Source organism: Manis pentadactyla, chromosome 12 (assembly GCF_030020395.1).
Source record: "Manis pentadactyla isolate mManPen7 chromosome 12, mManPen7.hap1, whole genome shotgun sequence".
NCBI lineage: Eukaryota > Metazoa > Chordata > Mammalia > Pholidota > Manidae > Manis > Manis pentadactyla.
Genome location: NC_080030.1, coordinates 81868521 through 81894552, shown reverse-complemented (window position 1 = coordinate 81894552; position 26032 = coordinate 81868521). Strand labels below are relative to the sequence as shown.

Genomic DNA, 26032 nt, shown 5'->3' with positions numbered 1-26032 from the left:
AGATCTTAATATTTTAAAATGACCAAATTCAATGTCAGAAATAAACTGCCACAGGTATAAAGTTTGTTGAATTAATTAAACTCACAGAATAAATTTATTTTGTTTTTTTCAACATTTAATATAAAGCATCATTTGTATCACAAATTAATGAATATGAATCTATTTGGTTTCTTTAGTACTCTTCTTCTGAAGTTCCAAAAAAATACCATTTAAAATAAACCTCCATAAAGTCCAAGCATTTTGAAAAGTGACCAATTATCTTTGTAACACTGGGAATAAGTAGGACAATGTTTCTATTAAAGGGCAACTGACTGAATAAAGACAACATGAGCCTAATAATATCTGTGAAATAACTGTCACTTGTATTTTTAGACAAAGAAACCAAAATTTATAAATACTTCCATCAAGAAACTGAAAAAACTTAGGGAATATTTTGATCTCTTATCTCTAATCCTTTTTAAAAAAATTATTATTTTTATGATCAGACTGTGCTGACTTTCATTTAACATACAATTTACCATGTTACACTTAAAACTCTGGGAAAATAATCCTCAGGGCCCTCCAGCACAATGCCACTACTCCTCCTGCCTCTCCCAGACTGCTCCTCAGTCTGCAGTCGTTTGGTACAATGTTTACGCTGCCCACTACCATCCCACTCCTACGTGGGAAGAACTAGACAAGTTATTTGCAAAGTTGTATAATGGTTACTTTTGTAAAGCACTTTACATCTTTTTCATTGAAATATTCAATTCGTTTTTCCGAGCTACTTGAAATTCAATTACAAACCTCATTACATTTCACCCTAAATACTCCAAGTATTTCAACATGCGTCCTTATAAGGGCATTTTCTCATAAAACCACAACATTCTTATACCTAAGAAAATTTATAATAATTTCAAAATATCTAATATCCAGTCCATATTTAAACTTCCCCAATTAAGGGATTTGTTTTTAATCAAGACTATTAAATAATTATTGATGAGAGAGGTGGTGGTGAGATAATTATTCTTAAAGTTTTTCCCCCTCAGCTTGTGTTTTACAATGAAAACCTACAGAAAAGAAAAAGAGTACAATGAATATTCATATATTCTTCAACTTGATTTACAAACTGCTAACTTTTTGCCCTATGTGCTTTTTCCTTTTCTTTTCTGGGGACATGATTTGAAAATAAGTTGGGGATATAAATTCTACTTTAATGCTATGTTTTCACCTTGTTAACAAGCACAGAAGATGGGCCAAACAGTAGATATTCACAGATATTCCAAGTAGGTATATACACTAACCAAGAAGGAAAATACATTTATTCAAGGAAATATGGATGAGCTGTCAGTTACCCTGTCGTTATTCTTAGAAGACTATGCTTCGTAATACTAGAACTGTGGCTACAACTTTGTCTATCCCTCTGTTCATTATTTTGTCCCCAGTGCCTGACTGTAGGCGCCGAATCATTATTTGTTTAATGAATGAAAAGTAATGGGGCAGGAAGAACAACTAGGATAATTACTTGTCAGCTGGGGCTTGGGAAGGAGGGAGATGGTTCAACATTCAAGTACCAAGGTCTTGACCATCCATTACAACTAACTTAGGAGAACACCTGTTTGAGAAATGTAGGGACAAAACTGTGAAATAAGATATTTAAAGGGTATGATTTTAAAGTACAATAGTTAAGCATATGGTAATGGCATCTTGTCCTATTAACAAAAAGCCAATCATTTCACATTTCTATTACCAACCTCAAAAAAGTAAAGTAAAAAACATTACCCAGTTAAATAATGTTCGGCTAACAGTCCTGAAAACAATCATGTTAAAGTCAAAGAAAGTTTGTTAAAGTCATTACCTCTTGAGTTGCTAGTTTGCGATTTAATTCGGCTACTTTAGAAGAAGAATTTTCTACTGCATTTTGGCAAAGGAGTTTCTCTATTTCCCTCTGATGAGAGGCTTTCAGAGACGTGATTGTGCTGCAGCATCTTCCTTGATCCTGTAGAGCAAATTAAAGAAAACCACACATAAAAGCAGCTCTTCAATTGAGAGTTAGCACAAAAATAGTATAAGAAGCCTGAAACTTAAAGAAGCAAAGGGAGAGCATGCCCCAGTATTGTCCTGTGCGAGGTGCTTTATACATTATTGCCTCTGAGTTCTTAGAACCATTCCACAGGCTTGTTATTATTTGCTGAATTTTATAAGGACAAACTTGAGTTTACGAATGAGTGATGTACCTGGGGTCTAGATCACTAAACTGCAGAGTCAGGGTTCAAACACAGCAGAGTTGGACCTCAGAATCTGGGCCTTCCATTTGACTCATCTGGGGCTGAACTTTTGGAAGGAATTAAAGGTTCTAAATGTCTGTGTGAATTTAAAGCAAAGGGCTTGACATTTTACCTTTTAAGATAAACTTAGATTTTTTTGTGCAGACTTTTATTTGGGTAACCTCAGTTCCCTACAGAATCTCCAATGCATTGTCTCTAGGCAACATGCCTCAGTTCCTGGTCTATGCATATGACTCCGGGCTAGCTACTGCGTCACAACAATACAGTGATTTTTATGGCGATTATCAGGGCCCAGGGTAATGTGCACCGAATTCATTCGGACCATTAAGTGTGAGAAACCATTGGTTTTTCTCTGTGACAAAATCTATACACTCAGAGGCAGTTAGTAAATGGTAAAGTTCTGACTAAAGACTTGATACATTTCTTACAGAAAAACATTTTCTCTCTTATTGGGAAAATTATTTTAAAATGACAGGGTTTGAGACTCAAAGCAGGTACTTAGTAAGTCATTGTTGATATATAGTAATATGGAAATTCCCAAACTATAAACAAATTTATCAATTGCTTACTTGAATATATGAATTATTTCTTCATGGAAATAGTGAGATTAGGGTCCTAGGAAGAGCATAAATAGCTAAAACACCCATGATGTTACTGATCTAAAGTGAAAAAACAGCCTAAAATCTGGGACTAGGGAAGATTACTCCTCACTTCTCAGGCCGAGTTATCTGAGAAACAGACTGACAATACTAAAAAAATTACCAATTATTTTTAGGACAATTTATAAGAAAAATCTTTATTTTTAATGATTTCTAGGAAAACATGTGATTCCTTCCAAATAGCTCCACTGCTACTATTGCATTCAGGACTAAAGAAACAAGGTTTCAGTTTGGAGGCAGTATAGTTGCCACGATGATTCAGTCACGTGTGGCTGCCAATCAATCAGTAAGCATTTGTTGGGCGCTCCGGATGCTCATTCTGCTCCTACACCAGGTTGCAGAGTAAGTGTGATCTTACATCAGTTCCCGGGCGCTACAAGGCCGTGTGCGGGCAGTGCTTTCTCGGTACACATCACAGGTCACCCAGGAGTCGGAGGTGGGAGCAGGACACTTCCTGCGAAGCTCCAGGTAGTATTTGGTGGAAGAGGTAGGGCTTGAAACATGCAAGAGGCAGCGAGTATAGTGAGCCCCACAGTGGAGTATTAGACCAGTGATGGGACTCGTGACACGAGGCAGAGAAATTCAGTCTTGATTCTTCAAGAAGCTGGGAGTCAGTGGAGAACAGAGTAACTCAGACACAGGAGTGCTTAAAGAATACTAATGGTTTTTAAGCAAGATGAATGGGGGAGACAGCAACCAAAACCAGGGCGGTCAGGGTGGGGCACCGGCTGGCATACTAGGGAGGCCGCTGCACTGTAGTTCGGAGGAAAGCAAGATGGGACCTATTTCTAAAGTACCCCATAAACTGAACCCAAGAAATGAAGGAAGTAAAGCTGCGCCTGGCAATTGAAAAAATATGGTTATAAACAGAGATGAGGAAGCTGGGAGGAGGACCTAGTTCACAGGTAGAAAAGATAATATTTGAGATACAAGAGGAAGAATCCAAAGGAAAAAAAAAAATACACATATCTATGAACCCAGGGAAGAGAACAAGCCTTGCAAAGTAAATCTAACGTCATGGCTCATAAAAGCCATATGAGTGATGAGTTTGGCAATGGAGAAAAATAAACAGAAAGTCTAAAACTGAAACCGTGGCAGAAAGTCGGATTTTCAAGGAGGGTGAATGAGAGTCAGGAGTCAGTTAAAGGGAAGAGAAAAGGAATTTCGGTCAGAGCTGCTGAGTCATGGAGGATAAGGGGGGAAACTGTTTCAGGAAAGGCGGTGTGTTCAACAACGTCAAGGAAAACTACGCTGACCGGGAAAGGTCGTTCCTGAGAGACCGGGTTTCCAAGAGTGGTGAGGATGAGAGCCGTATTTAAGAATAAGTGAGGCAGAAATGAAAGAAGCTGCTGGCGGCAAAGTGGTACTGAAAAAGGAACAGCACTTGGTTTGATCAAGTGCAAAGGTCTGAGCATGTGGGGCGGCTCAGAGGAGAGGCAGTGGATAGTATCTGAGACTCTGAGGGAGCAAGGGATGAGCAGACTCATTCCTCAAGGAATGTATGGGTGTGATCACTAGGCTAATTCGAAGAATTATTTGGGAAAATAGGACCTTTTCCTCTTAAAATATCACCAGTTTTAATAGTGGCTATATTGTGACAGCATTTTCCTGTGGTAATTATAAATAATGATATTCATTTGTAAGAAGGCCGAATGGGTCAGCTTATCAACGCCATTTGGACACTTGCAGAAAAACAGGACTGGTCAGCCCAAGGGCATGGTTTGGTTTGACGTGGAGAGTCTGCTTCATCGGATTCTGGGCACAGGTAGAGGATCCTACTCTGAAACAGATCTACGCTTAGCAATGTAATACAATTTCTTAGGATTTGTTAATAAGTTCAGATCAAGGTCAAACAAATTACCAGAAGAATTACATCTTACTATTTTCAAATTTTTATCTTTTTATGTCCCCATGTATTTTTGAATTCACATTTTACCTTTTCATGGAGTCTTCTAATTGATTCATTGCTACATCAGATTTCATCTGCAGCTCATTCATCTCTACAGTTAATCTCTGCAGTTCACTTTTCAATCTGCAGTTTTCTTGTAAAACCTCTGGAAGATGGGAATCTATAAAAGCATCTGGTTGGTAAAGTCTGTCCCCCAGCGCTGCAGAGGAGGAGAGCGCGTCCCCTTTCCCTGCGGGTGGCACACCTTTCTTCACCCTGTTTGTAGTCGCTTCCTCTCTACCCTCAGAACTGACTAGAGAGCATTGTCCTTCTCTCCTTCTGAAGCCTCTCCACAGTTTTTGAAAGGTCTTCTATTTCTCTCCCCTTTGCAGCCAGCTCCTCATTAAGTCTCATCAGTTTAGCTTTGGCATGAGCCTGTTCCACCTGGAATTCTATAGACTGGAAATCTTTATCATCTTCATCTTTTCTTTTGAGTTCCAATTCAGCTTTCTGATGTTTAAGAATGCCTATCTCAGATTCAAGGTTTCTTACAGTGACTTGATGGGCTTCCTTCATGTCGCTGAGTTCCTTCTCTGGTGCTTTAAGTTTGGAGGGGTCCCCACACTGGTTCTGAGGTGCTACCCTCAATCTGGAGGCAAGTAGCTCTCTTGCTCCTCTAGTCTCTGTTCATACCGAAACTGAAAGGAAAGAATCCACGTAATGCCAAACCACTGCTATACATTTCACTAGTTACTGAAGGCCTGTGTTCTCCCGTTCATTCATTCAGGCAGTCATCACATATCCTGATGCCTCCAATTCTATGTTCCTTGGGTCTGTCACGTATTGAAATCCCAGTCTTAGAAGGGCATACCATTATATGTTCTCAAGGTATTTTATATAATTTCATAAGTAATGTGTTTCATAAACATTACACTAGACATTTTGCTTCATAAACACTACATCAGACATTCTGTATACCCCAAAACTTATTTTAAATCTCACAAACTTATTATTGTGTATCCTTCTTTATGCAAACTATACTCTGATGATAAATAGCGAAAGCAATTGCTGGTATTGAAGTCTTTAAGAAATAGCACAGTTTCAACTTTCTAACATCAACTTAGAAATCTCCTAGGTAGTAAGTCAGCTTGGAATTTATTTACTGGAGCTTTATTATTGTAAAAGTAATAATCTAATACTTTACTCTGCATAGGGAGGTGCAGCAGTGTTTGTTCATTTACTTAATGAGTATTTATTGAGCTACTGCTGAATGCCAGGCACTGTGCCAGATTGTAGAGGGAAAGAAAGTCAGTTCTTGCCTTACGAGTTCCCGGCCTGGTTAAGGAGAGTGACACGGCAGTAGCTGCAGAGTCCTGTGACTGGGATGGTGGGCCTCCTGATGCAGGGGGCACGAGGCACCTGAGTTATCTGGATGCCCGAGTGAAGGTGGGCAGACTACACATTTAAGTTCAGCCGTGAGGAATGAGTATAAATTTGGGGATAAGTGGAGGCAGGGACATTTTGGAAGTAGGAAGAGCCGTATAAAGACAAGCAAGTGGTTGGTGTGTACTGGGAATCAGAAATGGAAGAGGAATTGGCAGGAAGTAACCAGGGCAGGAGTGAGATGTGGTCAGGGACTGCGAACAAGAAAAAGGGATGGGTAGATTTAGATATATAAAAATGGGGTCATGGGTTGGAATTTATGCCTCTTTTTGGTCAGTGGAATATTAACTGTAATTATTGCAATCATTTCTTGAGTGTCTGCTGTGCTCCAGATATGACACAAGGGCTTTACATACACTCTGCCACTCAATCCTCCTGATACCCTATGAATTTTGGATTAACTAGTTAAAGTGTTTGAGCATCTACTCTGTGTCAGGCACTTTGCTGAGTGGCGGAATACAACAGAGAGCAGAAGTGAGGTGGTCATGACTCCCAGAAGCTGGATGGGGAGAGAGGTCACTCATGATCCTCCAGATGGGGTGGATGCAGTGGAGGGGAGGGGTGCGGGATGCAGTGCTTGCAGAGGGAATCTGTCTGCCCGCGAGTCCAGGGAAGGCTTCACAGGGGAAGCAATGCTTGTTTTGAGAGCTGGACAGGATGCCCTAACTGTGAGGGCCGAGAGTACCGTCAGAGGGCAGAGAACACAAATTACTGTGGCTGAAAGACACGTGGCAAGGAGGAGAAATAGGTCAATGTGAGTGGGCGGTGGATGCATGGTGTGGGGAGGCACTGCGGGGCACAAAGGGGCCTGGCATTACATGCATTCACAGGCCATTTATTTATCTTAAGGGGAACAGGAAGCCATTGAGGGGTATAAACAAAGACAGGTGTGTGTGTGTGTGTGTGTGTGTGTGTGTGTGTGTGTGTGTGTGTGTAAGAGATGACAATATGATTTTGCCTTTGGTGTCAAAAGCTGATTAGAGAACGGGGTGAATGAAGTGGGTATGGGTAGACTAGTCGGGAGGTTCCAACAGTAATTGAGCCATCTTTTATTAATGACAGTAGGAGAGTGACACGGTGATGAAAAGGAATAGAGGAACTGAAAGAAACTTTGGAGTAAAAGTGACATAACTAACAGTCAATCAGTTTTTATCTGTTTTTTACATGAGGAAACAGGCTCGAAGAGGTTAGGTAACTAGTGCAAAGCTGTGAAGCTAAAATAGTGAAAGTCAGCCTAGACGGAAGGTCGGTCTGACTAAAGACAGTACACGTTCCATTCTGGGAGGAGAAAGGAGGCAGAATACCTACGAGGAGGGGAGAGGCAACAGGAGCCTGACAGAGAGTCTGGAGGGGGTGTTCCAGGGAAAGGAGGAAGGACTGATCAACCACCTGCAACGGGCTGGCCCAGCAGCGCAGAGAACCACTGAGACTGGCCTCCCCTCGCGGCCGTGCACACACCTCCCCGAGCACGGCTGTGTGAGTGGGGAGTGGCGGAGACCAGCAACCCGGGGCAGAGGATAAGTCAGGGAAGCTGAAAACTGGCTGGTTAAAGGAGGAGAGCAACTCAGAATTCAGGGAAGTGAGACAAGAAAACAAACCAGGTAAGCGCTGAAAGATTTGAAGAGGGTGGAGTAAAGGAACCCCCACCTCCGTGGTAAGACCTTAACTAGCAGGCCAAAGAATTTCCAAGTTTTCAACCTTTTCCTGTTTTTGAAACTTAGCATTCTACCGTTGTTGCGTCTCTGAGGACAGAAACCTACGGGGAATGAGGTCCGCATCCTAGAAGCAACGCGGCGCGAAGTTGGAGGCTTTGCTCTGTGTCTCGTCAGCAGCAGAACCTCGGGCAGGAGTTAAACTGCGAACATCTCAGGTCCCTGATCTGCAAGGTGAGTCAGCAGGATCTTTCCCTCACAGGTAATCGGAAAGATTACACTGAATGGACCGAAACGCCTGTGAAAGCGTCCGGCATCTTTGCCCTCCAGATCAGCTTCCAGTATTTTTACCCTTTCTTCCATAAATTCTACTGTATTTCTGTCCACTGTATCACCAGCAGCTGATGCAGCCAATATTAAAGCAGGTAAAGAATTGGGATATCTTCTCTTTAGAATTCCTTCCATTTCCTTAACCTATTAAAATATTTTTGTACGTTTGTAAGGTCTGATGTACATTAAAATTAAGCAGTTTATATTTTATCAATCGTGTTTAGATTTCAAAGAGATGTTTAATCTATTTTAAAATGATGTCTTTCAATTAGGAAGCAAGGAGGAATAGGTGATATTTAATGATGTCTTTACAACACTTCTCATTCAGTCTACCATGACACAGCACATGGTCTTTCTGTAAGCTAGAACTGCATCAGGGTCCACAGAAACTAGAGCTAGCTATTATATATGCATATGTGTGCATATCTGTTTTTGCTAACGGTATTATGATTTAAGATGTTTGGAAAACATATGTGAGGATCAAATGACATTTCTCCTGGTAAAATGTGTAGGTAGCAGAGTGCCTAGCATATAGTAAGGGCTTGATAATGTTCGCTTTTATTATAATCTGATCTCAAAAATGACGTTTCCTAGGACAAGATGGGTTGCTGGTGCTGAAAATCCTATTTACAGACTGAACATTGTTCATGTTAGGTATTTAAGGGTCACATCATTTGCAAAACTAACAGCAAATATTTCCATTCATGAAGATTACTTGCACATTCATACATATAATGGAACTTGGGATATAAATACAAATATTTATACAGATGCAAATATTGATAATTACATCTGAAAATTTTCAAAGTTTTGCTTCCTCTGGTATTAAAAAACTAATTATTAGATGTGAGGATGTAAAGGTATATACATACATATGCCACATATATTAAAGAGATTTAGATTTTTAAAAAATCAGTGTTTTAATATACTTACAATTAATGCATTCACTGAAAATTTTAAGATGTATTTTCAATCTAATTTTGATATCTTGAAATGTATATTACAGTTTTGGGGGAAAATTAGATTTTATTTGTAGCTTCTTTAATTTGCTTTTTAATATTCTTTGGTTACAGATATCATGGTGGCTGTCATACAAAGTAAAATATTTTAAAATTCTCACTGGAAATTAACCTATGGAATATTATATTAAATAAAAGCATGAATGCATGTAATCTGAAATTTTCATTGTAACATGCATTTCTAATTAGCTTCATTTTTACATATGCACTATTTAGAAAAGATATTTTACTGTATAATTATAATCTATTTTATATTTATAATTCATACATATGTATCTATAATCTATTTATAGTTATATCTATAATCTATTTTAGAATATGGCTCCAAAATGATTCTAGATATTTTGTGATGTACATTTATTATAAAATATATATTAATATTTAAAATCATAAGGCTAGAAATGTTCATGGTCACCGAATAAGATCTGAAATGTATATGCAGCAAACTACATAAAATGGTATTAATGCATAATATTTTAGAAAGATATAATCTAAGATGATTAAGCAATACATTTTTAATGAAAGTGTTAATAAAAAGAGTATTTACTTTAATAAAGTGTTATATTTCTCATCAATATGGATCACCACTTCAAGTCTTAACTTTGCTTTTGAAACATGCTTTATTTTTTTATTCTAATACATTCAGTTCTACATTACTTCTCTTGAAGTTATCAGGAGGAGGAGTAGTTTCTTTGCTCTTCTCTCCCTCACAATTCTGTATGGTAAACACTGAAAATTCTTGTTTTTACTCATTATTTTGATATAGAACTGCTCCCACTTTAAATAAACCAGCTCCTCTAAATCTTAAACACTGAAAAAATGCCAAGCAATCCTGGACTACATTTATTTCAGAACATTTCTAGCTCTTCAAACTACCTTGTCCTATTTCTTTCCTGGCCACTGAGCCAAACTATCAAATCATACCTTTGATAAAAGAACAGGTCCTGTGAAAGTATCAAAGTTAGTATTTTGCTTTTTTTTTCTTTCTCATAAAACTGGGATAATATTCAGCCCAGTGATGACCTCACCTTTTTGGGTTTGTGATGGAATAATACCTGTATGTTTAAGTGTCATGACTTGACTACAGAATCTTGCTCTTATGAATGAGGCTGAACATCCTTATTTTGTTTAATATTTAGTTATGAATAAAAGTGTTACTTTATAGTTTTAAAAGTAGAATGGAAAAGTTAATATTTCACCTTGAAAAACTACATCAATGAAAAAAACTTTACCCTAATTAGTGTACTATGATTTTTGAAGAAGGTCGTCCAGCCACATTGACCATGAAATATTTCTGAGCCTGTACAGTGAACAAGAACTCAAAATTACGGCCAGCTCTTTGGGAGGCTGCCTGCTGTTTCTAGGGTGTCTCACCTTTCCCGAGCACCACTACCACGGTCCCCGCTCATGGGTCTCCCTTGCTGTACTCCTCTCTCACCTGTCTTTCGACAGAAGGAATTCTAACTCCACACCCAGTGTTTCAGATTTCTACTTCCTTCTTCCCAGATGTCTAAAAAGAGCTGGGATGCAAAAATAACTTTCCATCAATAGTTCTACCATCTAATGAGGCACATTAGTCTAAAATCTCTTTATGTGTAAAGCCACAGATTATATAAAGTGATGCTGTTTACTACTTTTATTAATGTTACTTTAAATGCTACATATCAAGTTTATTTAAAGTGGGAGCAGTTCTATATCAAAATAAACGAATAAAAACAAGAATTTTTAGGTTAATATATTTTGTAGGAACTCCTGGAGCAAAAGAGAAAATAAAAATGCACTATATATGAAATACCTTAATGAAAACTTACCCTGAATACATACTTGTCTCTCTAGATCCTGAATTTTTTTGGCATCAGCTGCTCTATCTTTCAAGTGTATCTTCTGCTGAAGAGAAGGATTTCCAGATTCAGCTTTCAGTTTCTTGACCTGCCAGTAAGTGAAGAACATGTTAAGAAGCATATTTAAAGCACAGCAGAGAAGCACAAGCAGGGCAGCATGATGGTAGTTCCCTCACTCATGCATGAAATCCCAGACGTGGCACTGCATGGAGACAAAGCGGGCAAACAAGCTAAGTCCCTGCTTTCAGGGCACTTACACTCCAGGGAAAGGAGACGGCTGATCAGCTAACAAAGTAAGTCACTCAGTGAATAAAATAACTTCAGAGAGTGACAAGTGCTATGAAGAAAATAAAACAGAGTGAAGGCATGGGAAGAGAGTCGGGGACGACACTGACAGCTGCATTAGATTAGAGAATGTCAGGAAAGGTCTCTCTGGGGAGAAGTTTGAGATGAGACTTGAACAAGGAGTGACACAAGGGAAGAACCTAGGCCAGAGGCATCAAGTGGAACAGGCTCGGCATGTTCAGGAACCAGGGGGAGGTCTGGTGCGGCTGGGGGACAGTGACTGGGGCTGAGGTATGATGACTGGGCAGGCAGGATCCAGACCACATGGGGCCTGACAGGGCACGGCGAGCAGCTTGGATTTATTCTCAGTCTAATCTAAAATAGGCTACACACCTAAAAGCAACCAAATGCCAAACCAGCAATTTGAGTGAACAGAGTTTAGATATTGATTCATGGACACTTACAAGGCTAAGAACTAATTATTGAAGGTAATGGGTCACCTACAGAAATACATTCTGAAATGACTACCTCAAGTCTGAGCTTCTCAATTTCTTCATTTGCTTCTTTAAGCCGAACTGCATCTCTATCCAGAAGTTCCTGATTTTCAGCAAACCACTATAATCTTTTTTGCAGAAGACTGATTTCTTCTTTATGTGTTTCTTCTAAAATTTTTGTTTCATATAATTTTTCACCTATAAGGTAAACTCAGTAACTTGACTGCAATTTTTCAAAATATGGAAATAAACCATATTAAAATATTTTACATGAAAACCAATGCTTATCTTATAAAAGCATTATGAAAAAAATATGAGGTAAAAAACAACTGATGTGTGCCAGGTGGTGTTTACTTTAATCTAGTATTAGTAAAGAGAGTTGAAAATTGTGTTCATAGTCCAAATCCTCAAACTTGCAGCAAAGTTGGCTATGTAGAAATTTTTGATAAGTCAACTATTTTCCCACTCACTTTCATTATAAAAGTAAAGTAATTTCCATGAGAAAATAAATGTTAGACCTGAGAGATAATAAGAATGAAGAATTCCTATAATTATATTAAGTAAAAATTGAAAACATTAAAGAATGCCTATTATGGATGATTTTATCTAGCACAAAAAACTTACATGATGGATACTATTATTATTATCATTCTATTTTACTAGTGAGAAAAGTAAATGTGGTTTTCTTACAAACAGGTAAGTGGACTTTATTGTACGTATCTTACACTGCAGATTATACCAACACAGAGGAAAGATCCTTACTTGAGCAGGTAAGGGCTCCTCCGATCCACCTTCCTAGTCCTGTGCTCTCCCATCTGAAGCTCCAGTCCACAGGTACGCTCAGTAACGTGCTCATGACACACCCTGGGCAGCCCCTGCCACTCCACTTCTGAATTTTCCCATCTGTCAGGACCTGGCTCAAATGACAGCCTTCCCTTTCTGAAACTCTTACACAGCACCCCATCTCATGTTTATTTGCAATTTTTAAAATATTAAATTTTTCTGCATTCTTATCTTTGATTTCCATGGTGGGGAATACCATATTTATCCTTGTGTTTCCTACAAAATTTAGTGCTATTTGTTCATTTGGCAAATAGGTGGGAGCCTATGTTTCAGACCCAGGGATAAAAGGACAGACTATGCCATCAGGAAGGTCACAGTCTAGGTGGGATGACAGACATGTGAACAATGTTTGTCATCCCACATAAAATGCCACAAATTCAAAATAATCCTTGATTTTCTTTAATCCTGCAATTACTCCTGCTAAAACCTATTAAATGTACATACCTATTACAACTAATTAAAAAAAATGTCTCTAAAATTAGGATATACTTCAAGGAACAGCATTTTGATCACACTATCCAATTGCTGTTACTTAAATTCAAGAATAAAGAACAGCCATGAATATGAAGGTAAGCTGCTCCAGCCCAGGGTCTTACCTGTGGCGTAAGCAATCTGATCCTTGGCCTGGATCTCTCCTTATTCATTTTTTCCAAGTCTACTTCAAGAGCTTGTTTGTCCTGTTTCAGTCTTTTGATGTCTTCTAATGAACTTATTTTTTCTTTCTTGATATTCATAGAATTACAAAAGCAAATTATTTCGAACCATAAAAAACTGTGGTATAATCTCTTTCACCCAGTCTATCATAAAAACTGGTGCTAATTATTTTTCCTAAATTTCAGCTCTGATTTGATCACTTCCCACAATTACCAGTAGCTCCCTAGGGCCTACGAGTCAGTTTTAATGATCTAACCCAACGCAGCCTGAAGACCTTCCGATCTGCTCCTCCACCTCCCCTGGATCACTGCGCTGACCTCCTAACTGGTCTGCCTCCTCCGCCTGCAGCACATACAGTCTGCTCTCCTCACAGCGGCCACAGGAATTGTGTTAAAGAATCAGTTACGATCACTCCTCTGTCTGAGGCTCTCTGGCGGCTCCCATCCTCCCAGGGCAAATCCAGAGTCCTCACAACGACTTTCAGCGTCACGTAACCCAGCCTTGCCCACGCCTCTGACCTCAGCTACTACTGATCTTACCCCCCAATTCCATTTCAGCCAGAGACTGCTGAGCTCTTTGAGCGGACCCAGCACACTCCTGCCCCGAGGTGTCTGTGCTGTGTCCTCTGCCCCCAGAGATGTAGGCGGCTCACTTTCTAACTTCATTAGGATTTCGGCTCAAATGAAGCCCCAGGAAGTTCTTTCTAACACAGCAAACCCCACTCCTGTTGCTTTATTTTCTTTTTGCAATGCTTATCACCACCTTTTATGTATTTACTTAAAATTTACTTGAAAAAAGACATCATGTATTTACTTGAAAGCAGTACTTTATTTTGGTAATCCTTTTATCATAAATGCATAAAAAATGCTTGGCATATCAAAGCACTGTTGCATGAATTCTCAATATGCTCTATGTTCCATGCTACTCTTAGCCCCCCTTCCTCTACTTGATAAAAATCATACTTACCCTTCAAAGCTTAGTTCAAATGAGTCTATTCCTGCTATCTCCTCCACTGCATCACCATAAACTTTTCATTGTACCTCTAGTCTAGCATTTATCTCTTTCTGTCTCCTATGACATTGACTTGTGTACAAGCCTCTTCTCTTTATTAGGCAGAAAGCTCTACGGGGACCAAGACTGATTTGTTGCTACATTAGCTCCCCCATCTGTGGTGTTGCCTTCTGAGGTTTCCGTTATGCATGCTGGCTCATGATGGCTTGTTTCTCTGTATAATTTTTAACTGTAGGTAATTATCAGTGGGTTTTTTACCTGTAGGAATACTGTGTGAGCTGGGTTAAGGGTGTAGATTCCAAGAGCACACTTCTAAAAGGTCACTAAAAATAGCCTTTGAATAAAACTAATGCTGTGGTTGGAACCTTACGATTCCAAGAGCTGTTTTGAATTTGTTCCTTCCAGACACACTAGAGGTTATCATTGACTCAGGACCTCAGTTTGTTATTTTTCTCAGTTTGAGCAAAACCAACCCTTGCAGATAGTATCAATTCAAGTATTAAAATACAAATGAAGGTAGAAGGGATGACATTTATATTGAACAGCTGGTAAAACATGGGCACAGAGCAAAGGAGACCTCTACTCTGCCCCATGTACAGATGAAGTTAAGACAGAAAAGCTCTCTTGACATCCTGGGCACTTATGCAGGTGACTGGATTTTTTTCCTAGTTCATTGTTTCATGAAGGGTATGGCCCTTTGAAGTCCTGATGTCCTCACTTCACTTTGCTATTAAAGCCCAAGCCTAAAATGCAAGCCTCACAGTAGATGTTTACTGTTAGGTATTTTTATCCCTCCTTATTTCTGGCCTCTAGAGAGTTCCCTTACTTTTCTTAAGAGCTGGGTTATGCATTTACAAGATGTTTATTATATTCTATGTGGCATTTTCCAGTATTTTCAGTGGCAGTTTTAGTTTCCTATTTGTCAGAAAAATATGTTCAAAGCAGCACACGTCTAAAAGGTCACTAAAAACAGCCTTTGAATAAAACTAATGCTATGGTTGGAACCTTATCATGTTTTTTTCAGCCTTCATGAAATATGGCACTCTTTTAACTTGTTAATTTTTTAGGTCTACTTGATAAGGGGAGGAAAGTGCAATCACTCACTCTTTAATCATTCTATACATGCATACATACATGCATCAAAAGAAAGTTCCCTAATGGATTCATATTTGAAGCTGTACTTTATTTACTACAAAAACCTGTTAAACATCAGTTATTAAACTATGGTATGTTTAGATTTCTATGTAATCTAATTTTATATAATAAATTTATTCTTAAAGGTGGCATGTAATTGGAATTTTTCTAATTTATACAATCATTCAAATAGACTGGAAGGGCCTTTTAGTTCAGTGGTATGGTTCTTAATGGGAAGGAGTGGGGAGAATTAACTGCCCTCCCACAGGGGATGTTTTGAAATGTGGCAGTAGTTTTGATGGTTAAAATGACTGGTGGGTGCTATAAGCACATAGTTCTGGTGACAGGGGTGATAAAAGTTATGCAGTATATGGAATTGTTCTGCTCCAAATAGAATTAACCTGACCAAAATTTTAGAACTTCTTCCATTGATAAATGTACTCTTGAAAATTCTAGAACCGTATGTTTTATAACACAAATCAATAAAAATAGAGAAAAAAGTTATGCAGCAGCTATGGCATTTCACATCTATGTTAGGAAAATGTGATATAAATAGTTGTAGATACAGTCTCTGCCCTTTAGAAGTACACAGTCCACTTAAGGAGACAGGTAAAAAGCTAACGAAACTTTCTATGGTGAATAACTATCTCCAAGTTATTTCCTATTTTAGACATACATTTCCAGTGAGGGATTTATCTGAATAAGGTGTACATGCCCCAAGCGTGGTGATGCCTCCAGTATGACACCATGCGGAAAGTGCCCGGCAAGAGGTCGGATTATAAAAAGACGCCATCCAAAACCAGTGTGATGTTGTTTTCTGTACCGTAAGGTCACAAGCTAATCTTGATATTTCTTAATTTTTTAATGGTATGAAATTTAAATGTTTACTCATAAAGTAATAAAATTTTTTACAAATATAGGAATTTTTATAATCTTTACTCTCATTGATATTTAAAATCCCTATGCAACTTACCTGTGCCACCCGTAGTTCTGTTAAGAGATCTGTAAAATTCCAGTTTCCAGAAGGCTCTGAAGTCTCAGCTACTTGAGGTAGGAAATGACTTTGGTGCATCTGCTCTCTGATTTATTTTGAAAAGAAAAAAATTTTATTTTTCTTTTTACAAGGTACTCCATTTGATGCAAAATATTCAATTCTTAAAGATTAAAAGCTGTAGTGGATATTGAAACCATGTGAGATGCTAAGGAAAAAAGTTTATTTAATCTAAAGTTTAAAATACTAAAAGAAGTTATTTTAAGGGAAATTTTAAAGTTTAATATGAAAGAATAGAATCCTGAAGTTGTTTTTAAAAATATTTTCTCCCAATTCTTAGAGAAAAAAAAAAAATCAATGTCCCAGAAAAATGGGCCCCATTTTTCCTGTGGTAATGTGTGTTGTCACATCATCCTAGACTCCTTTCTGAGGAATACAAGTTGCCAATTACACGTGGAAACTGACAAATAAAACCAAACACAGTCTACTATTTGGACATTAGAATTGTATTTGTTTTTCTAGAGATACTATAGCAAGGAGTTTAGGACTCCATGTAAGAGCATCTAGCCCTAATGTACTAATGAAACAATTAATTGTGAAAGTTCCACTGAGAGCTTCAGTTTGGGATTCTGGAATAGATCTTTTTTAAAAGCTAGACGATATAAGATGACATTTTAAAATACTGAAGCATTGAAAAAAAAGCAGATGTAAATGCTTTCATGCACTGGAACTGGCAGATTATCACAATTGGCCTGGGGTTACACTTACCAGGATTAAGAGGTATTTTTTCCCCTAATTTACACAAAAGTGCCCTTACTTGCCACCCTGTGTACTGTGTAGCTTTGTTTATACAAGGTGTGTCTTTTGCTATTTTGCATAAAGATCAGCTGGAGCTGGCAGCAGCCCTGCCTCTTACTCCCTAGGTTATCTAACAAAAGAATGAAAGAAATATGTGCATAAAAAGAAAGCTCATGACATTCATGGCCAAAGAAGTTCCTTCCAATAGCAGTCCTATCTGAGTGATTAGATATTTATGAAAATGCAAACTGGCAGCCATTTCCTAAAAGCAGGTAGTGCCCTGACTTGCCCATGTTTGCGGGTCTGGCCTTTTACCTAACATGTTAAAGTCGGACGGAGAAACATCCAAAAGATCTTACAGTCTGAACTACGACTCCTAAGTAGGGGCTGGCGTTGGTCGACAACAACTCAGAAGTTCTCTTCCTCTGGAGAAATGCCTTCAGCCCACTGAGAGCCCTGCCCCATGGCCTGGGGAATATCCCCCAGCCCCTTCCTGGGGCATACCTCAGCCGGTGGTATAAAAGGCTAGGGGTAAAAAAGGCTGCCTCACTGGCCTCAAGCAGAGACCAACTCTGTGGGACAGTCTGTTCTCCCAAGCTTCCGGTCAGAGCAGAACGCAACCATTCTCCAGCTGAGACCATATGCTTACTTGCCTTCCCCCACCCCCGTCTTGCTTCTCTTACTCCCTTTCTCCTGAAAGTTATCCTCTAGGAAATGACCTCCCCAAGGATCCTCGCCTCAGGCTCTACTGCTGTGGTATGGAACCTCTCCTAAGACATTACATGATATTGTATGATACATACTTTTTATTATTGTTAATCCCATGGTTCCTTAGGAAATGTTAAGCATCTCAGGCTTAATGACTGATCAAGAAGAATACTGTATATTCAATTTCCTAAAACTGATAATCAAACTCAAATATGAATAGGCTGAAAATACCGAGGTATCCATTAGTCATCTAACACTAAGACAGACCCACTGAATATTAAAATATAAAAGTTACAAAACGATAAATCTTCATTTCTTAGTAAAAATAAATGTATTCTTAATACAATAATAAAATACTTAGAAATAGTCTGTTGGGTTTTAAGAATTTAAAAAGGACTTACTTTAAGGAAGCTAACTCGCTGAATAAACTCTGGTTTTCCTTGAACATTCGCTCCTCATTTTTCTTGTTTTGTTCTTGGAGATCTTTCACTTGATTATATAGTCTTTCATTTTCCTTCATAAATAGAAAATCACATATAGTTAAAATTGCTAGTACTTATAAAACATAAGTATATATGCTCGCAACAGCTATATCCTTTAAATATTTTTAAAGTCTTTCAAATTTTTCAGTTTTTCAGTAAGCAAAATGTTTTTCAAACTACTTATATCATCTCAGAAAAAAAGTTTTACCTGAAAACAATTCTTTCCAAAATGCTTACTTGGAAAAAAAAGTTGCAAAAATGCCCAGAGCCAAAGGGCCTTATGTCAGTTTTGCACATTTCACAGGAGTAAGTGGGTGTGTGGCTGTAGGAATAAGCACATCCTGACTGTGTGGACCAGGGGTGGAAAGGCCAGGGGGGACTATCTGCACCCTCTTTTTTCTGTTTCTGGCTTGGCTTCCCGCAATGAAGAAAATGAAGAGATTGGATACAGTCACAGTGGGCATTCATGTTTCTGGAACTTTCTGTGAGCAGACTTAGAGACTGGATATTTCTGAAAATGTCAGGATGAGGGAGAGCAAGGACTAGACCCAGTTTACCCCCAGCCTTGAGTGACTCAAACTGAGATCAGAAAGCACCAATCTGTGCTAAGGTGCTCTGGGTTATTAACCTCTTTAAGAACCTGATGAAAATCAAGGATCTTTGAAGATCTAATGAAAACCATGTACTATCTTCACTGTATCTGGCCTAATGCCTGGCAGATGATCTGTGCTTAATGTTTGTAGAATTATTGAAAACCAGAAAAAAATATAAATATATACACAGATACACAAATTTTGTGTTATCTTTGTGGGAGGGGGTAGCTGGCATATTAATGGGTCTGTGAAATCCTTAAAAATGCATGTTCTAAATGGCATGATTAGAATGGCAGGCAAAGGGTATGGACGATTCTCATGAACTTCAGGGCAATGTGTCTTTTAAAATCAGTACTTCCACAGGTAGTAAATGTAATCACTGACACTGTAATGCTTTCTCTGGATGTCCCTGGAAGACAATGCTTGTTACTGACAGGTTTGATTCTTAGGCTATGTTGTCAAAGGAGAAAAAGATGAGAAAGGGAGGGATTAAAAAAAAAAAAGGGAGTGGTGGGGAAGAAACTAAGATGAAATCTCATGCTAGGGATCACTAAATATGTCCCGGCCGACTGTCAGGTCAACATCACCAAGGATCCGTCATGGTTCGCAAATGTCTGCCTTCTACAGGACACAAAGATTTTCTCTAATTCATTTTTCACTCATAGTGCAAATGCCAACTGATTTCAGATTTGTATTTCTGAATATATCAAAACCTTCCACTGTAAAGTGTTATAGAAAACTAAAGAAAAATGGGATAGTTTTACGGAAATGGCTATTAAAAAAAACAGGCAACATTCATTAGCTAGTTACTGTGTGCCAGGCACTAACAGGTTGGCTTACACTGTCTTATTTTCATCACAAACTCCATATGAGGCAACTACTACTATCATCATACCCAATTTCACAAATGAGGAAACTGGATTATATGAAAGTTAAAGTGATTTGCTCAAGGCTACACAGCAGGTGGTGGAACTAAGACCAAACCAGATTCTTTGAATCCAAACCCACGCTCTTAAACATTTGAATTCTGTTCATGAAAAAGTTCAGACTAGTCAAATTATTGCTTCCTCATATTTTCCAGAATTGCCATTACCTGTTAAATGAGCACAGGAATACTTTAATATGCTTTGTTTTATAACAAAAGGTTCTCAAGAACAAATTCTTCTTTTGCGAAGTGTCACCTTGCCTGTTGATATCCCTGAAGGAGTGTCTCCTGTTCTTGTATTTCTATTTGGATTTGCTTCAGTTTTTCTTCAGTGACAGGATCAGTGTTTCTTCAAAATGTAACCCACCTCTGTTTTTTGTTTGTTTCTTCAAAGTTACTTAACTTTGAGAAAATGCAAAAGTTGTTTTTTCATTTGGAAGGAAATGATTGAGAAATGAGGAACAGTAAGAAAACTCAAAAGCGCAAAGGCCTAATGCTATCTTATAACCACTATGGAATTAACATAATCATAGTTAAATAATATGAATAGAAACATCTGAAATGGAGTCAGGAATGTCAAAGGGCCCTAAAATAAGGCTGAGAGGCCTTGGGGAAGTTGATCTTATGCACATCCATAACTAGAAGGAACATGAACTTCTGCACTGTGCTAACTACAAGTGGCTATGCCCTGTTGCAGTCTCAGAATGAGGCTTATTTTGCTGAACTCCAATCTAGCAACTAACACAGTGATCTATCCTATATGGAGCAACACTAGTTATTTTGCCTAGGCCATCATAACTCTTTCAATACAACTTACCTAAGACTGCTTTTTTTTTTTGAATAAAACTGTCTTTCAACACCAAGACATATAATAATTAAAATGGTAAAGATCAAGGACAAGGAGAGAGTATTAAAAGTGGCCAGAGTGAGAAAAAAGATCAAGTAAAAAGGAAAGCACATCAGGCTATCTGCAGACTTCTCAGCAGAAACCTTATAGGCTAGAAGGGAGGGGCATGATATATTTAATGCAATGAAACAGAGGGCCTCGAACAAAGAATACTCTACCCAGCAAGATTATCATTTAAATTTGAAGCAGGGATTAAACACTTTCCAGATATGTAAAAGTTGAGGGAATTTACATCTCATAAACTATCTCTCCACAGTGTATTTTAAAGGAACTGCTATAGATGGAAGTGCTCCTAAGGCTAAATAGCTGTCATCAGAGAAAATAAAACCACAGTAAAGGAAGTAGACCAGTTAATTACAAAGCAAATGCAAAATTAAATCAACCCCACAAAGTCAGTCAAGGGATACCCAAAGAGTACAGAATATGATACCTAATATGTAAAGACTGGAGGAGGAAAAAGAAGAAGGGGGGAAAAAAACGAACCTTTAGATTGTGTTTGTAATAGCGTAATAAATGCGTTAAGAAAGGCCATTAGATAGTAAGGAAACTGCCCTTGAACCATTGGTAACCACAAATCTGAAGCCTACAATGGCAATAAGTACATATTTATTGATAATCACCCTAAAGGTAAATGTACTGAATGCACCAATCAAAAGACACAGAGTTATAGACTGGATAAGAAAACAAGACCTATCTATATGCTGCCTGCAACACACTCACTTCAAACCCAAAGACATACACAGACTGAAAGTAAAGGGATGGTTAAAAGATATTTCATGCAAAAAATAGGGAGAAAAAATCAGGAGTAGCAGCACTTATATCAGACAAAATAGATTTCAAAACAAAGAAAGCAGTAAGAGACAAAGAAGGACATCACACAATGATAAAGGCATCAGTCCAACAAGAGGATATAACCATTATAAATATCTATGCACCCAATATAGGAGTATAGGCGTACCTAAATATGTGGAACAAATACTAACAGAATTAAAGGGGGAAACAGAATGCAATGCATTCATTTTAGGAGACTTTAATATACCACTCACACCAAAAGACAGATTAATCAGACAGGAAAAAAGTAAGGAGACAGAGGCAATAAACAATGCATTAGAACAGATGGACCTAACAGACATCTACAGAACTCTACACCCAAAAGTAACAGGATACACATTCTCCTCAACTGTACATGGAATATTTTCAAGAATACATCATATACTAGGCCACAAAAAGAACCTCAGTAAATTCAGAACGATTGAAATTGGGCCAATCAGCTTCTCACACCACAAGGGAATGAAACTAGAAATAAATTATACAAAGAAAACAAACAAGCCCACAAACACATGGAGGCTTAATCACGTGCTTCTAAGTAATCAATGGATCAATGACCAAAAACAGAGATCAAGCAATATATGGAGACAAATAAAAACAACTTAACACCCCAAAACATATGGGATGATACCGCGTTCGCTCCTTGTGGCAGTGACGACAGCGATACGTACACAGACCTGGTTCACTTCAGTTCTTTATTGTTGCTCGGAAGGTCGGGAGAAGGTGAGTGAGAAGAAGCAACAGCCGGAGGGAGCGAGTGAGAGGAAGAATGAGAGGAGAGAGAGAGAGAGAGAGAGAGAGAGAGAGAGAGAGAGAGAGAGAGAGAGAGAGAGAGAGAAAGAGAGAGAGAGTGAGAGTGCTTCTCTTTCCTGCTTACGCCTTATATAAAGGAAGCTGGCCTATGGTGATCAAGATCATGCGTGACCTTTCAGCTGATTGTTAGCATGCCTTCTGCATGAGTTGAGCACGAGCGCGGAAGCATGGGGCAAGCCTAGAGGAGCAACTTCCTTATGCTAATGCCACCAAACCAGGAAGGGTGGCGCCCAGGAAGCGGGCGACATCTTAGGGCATTGGTCAGCTACAGTGGAAGGGCGGTGTTCAGCCATAGTGGGACTCAGCCTCGGCCGTAGGCCGGCCCCTACAATAATCATGGTTTATCATTGTCTAATCTAAAATTTAGTGATGTGTTCTATTTTTATTTTGGTAGTCACAAACACTAACATTTTGAAATAGGGAAAAACACTCATAAAAATATTATTGTCTTCAACTATCAACTTCTACATCATCCCCCTCTTTTCTTTTCCACCTACTGTGACATTACTTCTGTCTTCATTCTTAGTAATTTCAATATACTCACAAGTGAAACTTGCAACCCCCTGGCTTCTGGTTCCTTATACTTCTCTCCACCTAGCTACTTACGCCCACTGGCATACTCTATGTCTTTTTCTATTACCAGTAAACCACTCCTGATTCTCAGTCTCTGGCATTTACGCTTTATCAATCCTGTCTCCCACCTCCCTGGTACCTGGATTGCAAGAACTCTTGGACCCCACTGGGACCCACAGTCTATTGATCCTACCTGTTTCACACTGTACCACACCACTTGATGTTCCTTCTTCCTTCATTACTCAACTTAAATTCCACATACATCATTAGCCCTGTCTTCCTCCTCTCTCAGTTGGCAAAAAACACTCTGATCTCATCTCCTACAATCCTCTTTGCTTACTCTGCCCTAGCCACATGGGCTTCTCTGCTGTTCCTTGAACATGCCAGGCAATCTTTTGTACTTTAGGATTTCTGCACTATTTCATCTTTCTGGAATATACTTCCCCTAGATATCCACATGGCAACTTTTTTATCTCCTACAAGTCTTTGTTCAAATGGCTCTTTTTCAATGAGGCCCACTTTGCCTACCCTATTTAAAATTGTAACCTGCTGGACTCTACCACTAACACTCTTGCTGTACTTTCCATTTTTCTTACATATAACATCATTTACTTATTTATTATGCTTCTTGTTAAATGTCTGTCTCTCCTCAGCAGATGAAAGTGCCACAAAGATGGGGGAGGGTAAATATCTCTGCCTGTTTTGTTTACTGATGTATTGCATGGGCCTTAACTGCCTGACCAAGGTAGGTGCTCAAAAAGTATTTGTTAAATGAATGAATTTGGATAAAGTAAATCCAAAAGAATGTTGGAGGTTAATTTATCTAAAATAAATAAATAATATTAAAAACAAAACTTCCTCTTCTTGCTCCCAAAAAGTACAGAATGAACACTCCTAGAACATTAATGAAACATTTTCATACTCCTCTTTATGATTCTAAAATCTGAGAAATGTTCCAGGTGCTTTTTTTAATCTTAGGTACTAGACCCAATGGACAGTTAATTTCTAATGAGTAGCTGACATCACAGACAGATGTTCCACAGAAAAGAGAACACAAAAGACTTCTTAGGAGAAGGGATTAGGGGTCCCTAGGTTAAGAACAGGAGAAAATGATGCTTGTATTAATCCTCTACAATCATATTTTTGTCTCCCCAGAATAAGCAACATCTACTCTCTGTTCTCCTTCATGCTGACAAAAATCAGCCCTAGGCTTCCCATTTCATATGTACAAGTTACCACAGCAAATATACGCCCACAAGGACAGAAGTAGTAAGTTATTAATGCCTAAAGAATTTTAAATGTAGTCAAAGGGGTCCTGGAATTCACAGTTATAGGAAAAGGCCAGGAAAGATACTGTAAGCTAGAAATGAATTTTCCAATAAAGGTAGCTCTCCTCATGACAAATATCACCACATAACAATGATAAAATTGGTCATTCATTCAATTTAATACAAAAGAAAGGACAAAATGCTTCTGGTTTCCTTGCTCTCCCTTCTCCACTGGGGTCTAAAGGCAGCAGAAATGTTGGTCTGACCTGAACATTTCTATTTCTTTTAATAGCTGCATGGGCTTCTGAGTTGAATATAGTCAATATAAATGACTACATTACGAAATAACAGAAATACTGTGATGTACACAAATGTGTATTATGTGACATGTAAAACATCCTGCCTCTCCAAGTCTATACTGAACTACTCTCCAGATAATTTCTATATTGTAGGTTACCATTTGCATTCTGAATTTATTGCTCTTCTCTGGAAAACATTTTGGATGTTACAAAGCCAGCCAGATGAAGAGGGGTTTGAAACTCCCATCTTCTATTCACTTCCCACACTATGGATCTCACAGCAGGAGAGCCCAGAACTAATGACAAAAATCTCCTGTAAATTGAACCTTTCAGAAATGGAATGTAGTACCTTAAGATTAATCCTTCTCCATAAGGAAGGAAAGTTCACAGAAGAGAAGGAAATAGGGAGAGTAAAGAACATGGAAAGTAAACTAATACACTATATGCACAGAATTATATGATGAAAGGAATATATGATTACCTTTTTTCCTAGTTTGATTTGATGTGGGAATGGATCTCAAGTTTTTGCTTTTCATGCCCTTTGAAGTTTTCTTTTCAAGAGTAGAAAACGTCTTGAATGGTGAACTGGGTTTGCCGTAGCCTGAGCTCCTAACTGACGCATATAGTGCACTCTGGGGTTTTCTCTTAAGCAAAGAAGGGGCACTTCCAGTCTCCTTGTATGGCACCTGTTTCCCAGTTACAGCCTCTTCCTCTCCATAGCTGAGCTGAGATCTGTAAGTCTATGCACAAGTACAAACTTCAACTATAGTTGTAAACATTTAACAGATGGCAAAACCATAATGATTACTAAAAAACATAATTTATGGAAGACAAATCCCTATGTTAAAATTCTCTAATTCATCAGAATTTTAGTATTTTGAAGCACATCTTCAAAGTCAGAACTAAAATAAGCAAAATAATAAACAGAATCAGCTTGCAGAAATCAAGACGTGTAATTTGCTAGTATGAACATGGAGGAGAGCAGGGATGAGCACATTTTGAAATGACATAAAATCTTATCTCTTTTCTCTAGGTTTCTCAAGATGAATGTTTATTAACACCCTGCTTTAACTACACAAGCTCTGGAGATGATTTATAATAAATGTGTAACTCAAAATTATAAAATAAAATAGAATATTGGAATCATGGAAACTATCAATCAGAACAGATCAAGAACAGAGAAAAAAGGAACAGTGAAATAAAAGTTCTCAACAGTTGAGAACAGCATTTATATGAAATGCCAACTTACCGACTTCTGCAGAATACAGACCTACTGGGAAGACTGAGTAAAAAGCACTAGAATGATGAATAAATTTTATTTTCTTAT

The 26032-nt window shown here is 38.3% G+C and overlaps 1 pseudogene; it reads right to left on the bottom strand.

Moving 5' to 3' along the window:
• LOC130679806 (centrosomal protein of 162 kDa-like) overlaps window positions 1–26032 on the bottom strand; it is an 83588-nt pseudogene that overhangs the window by 16474 nt on the left and 41082 nt on the right.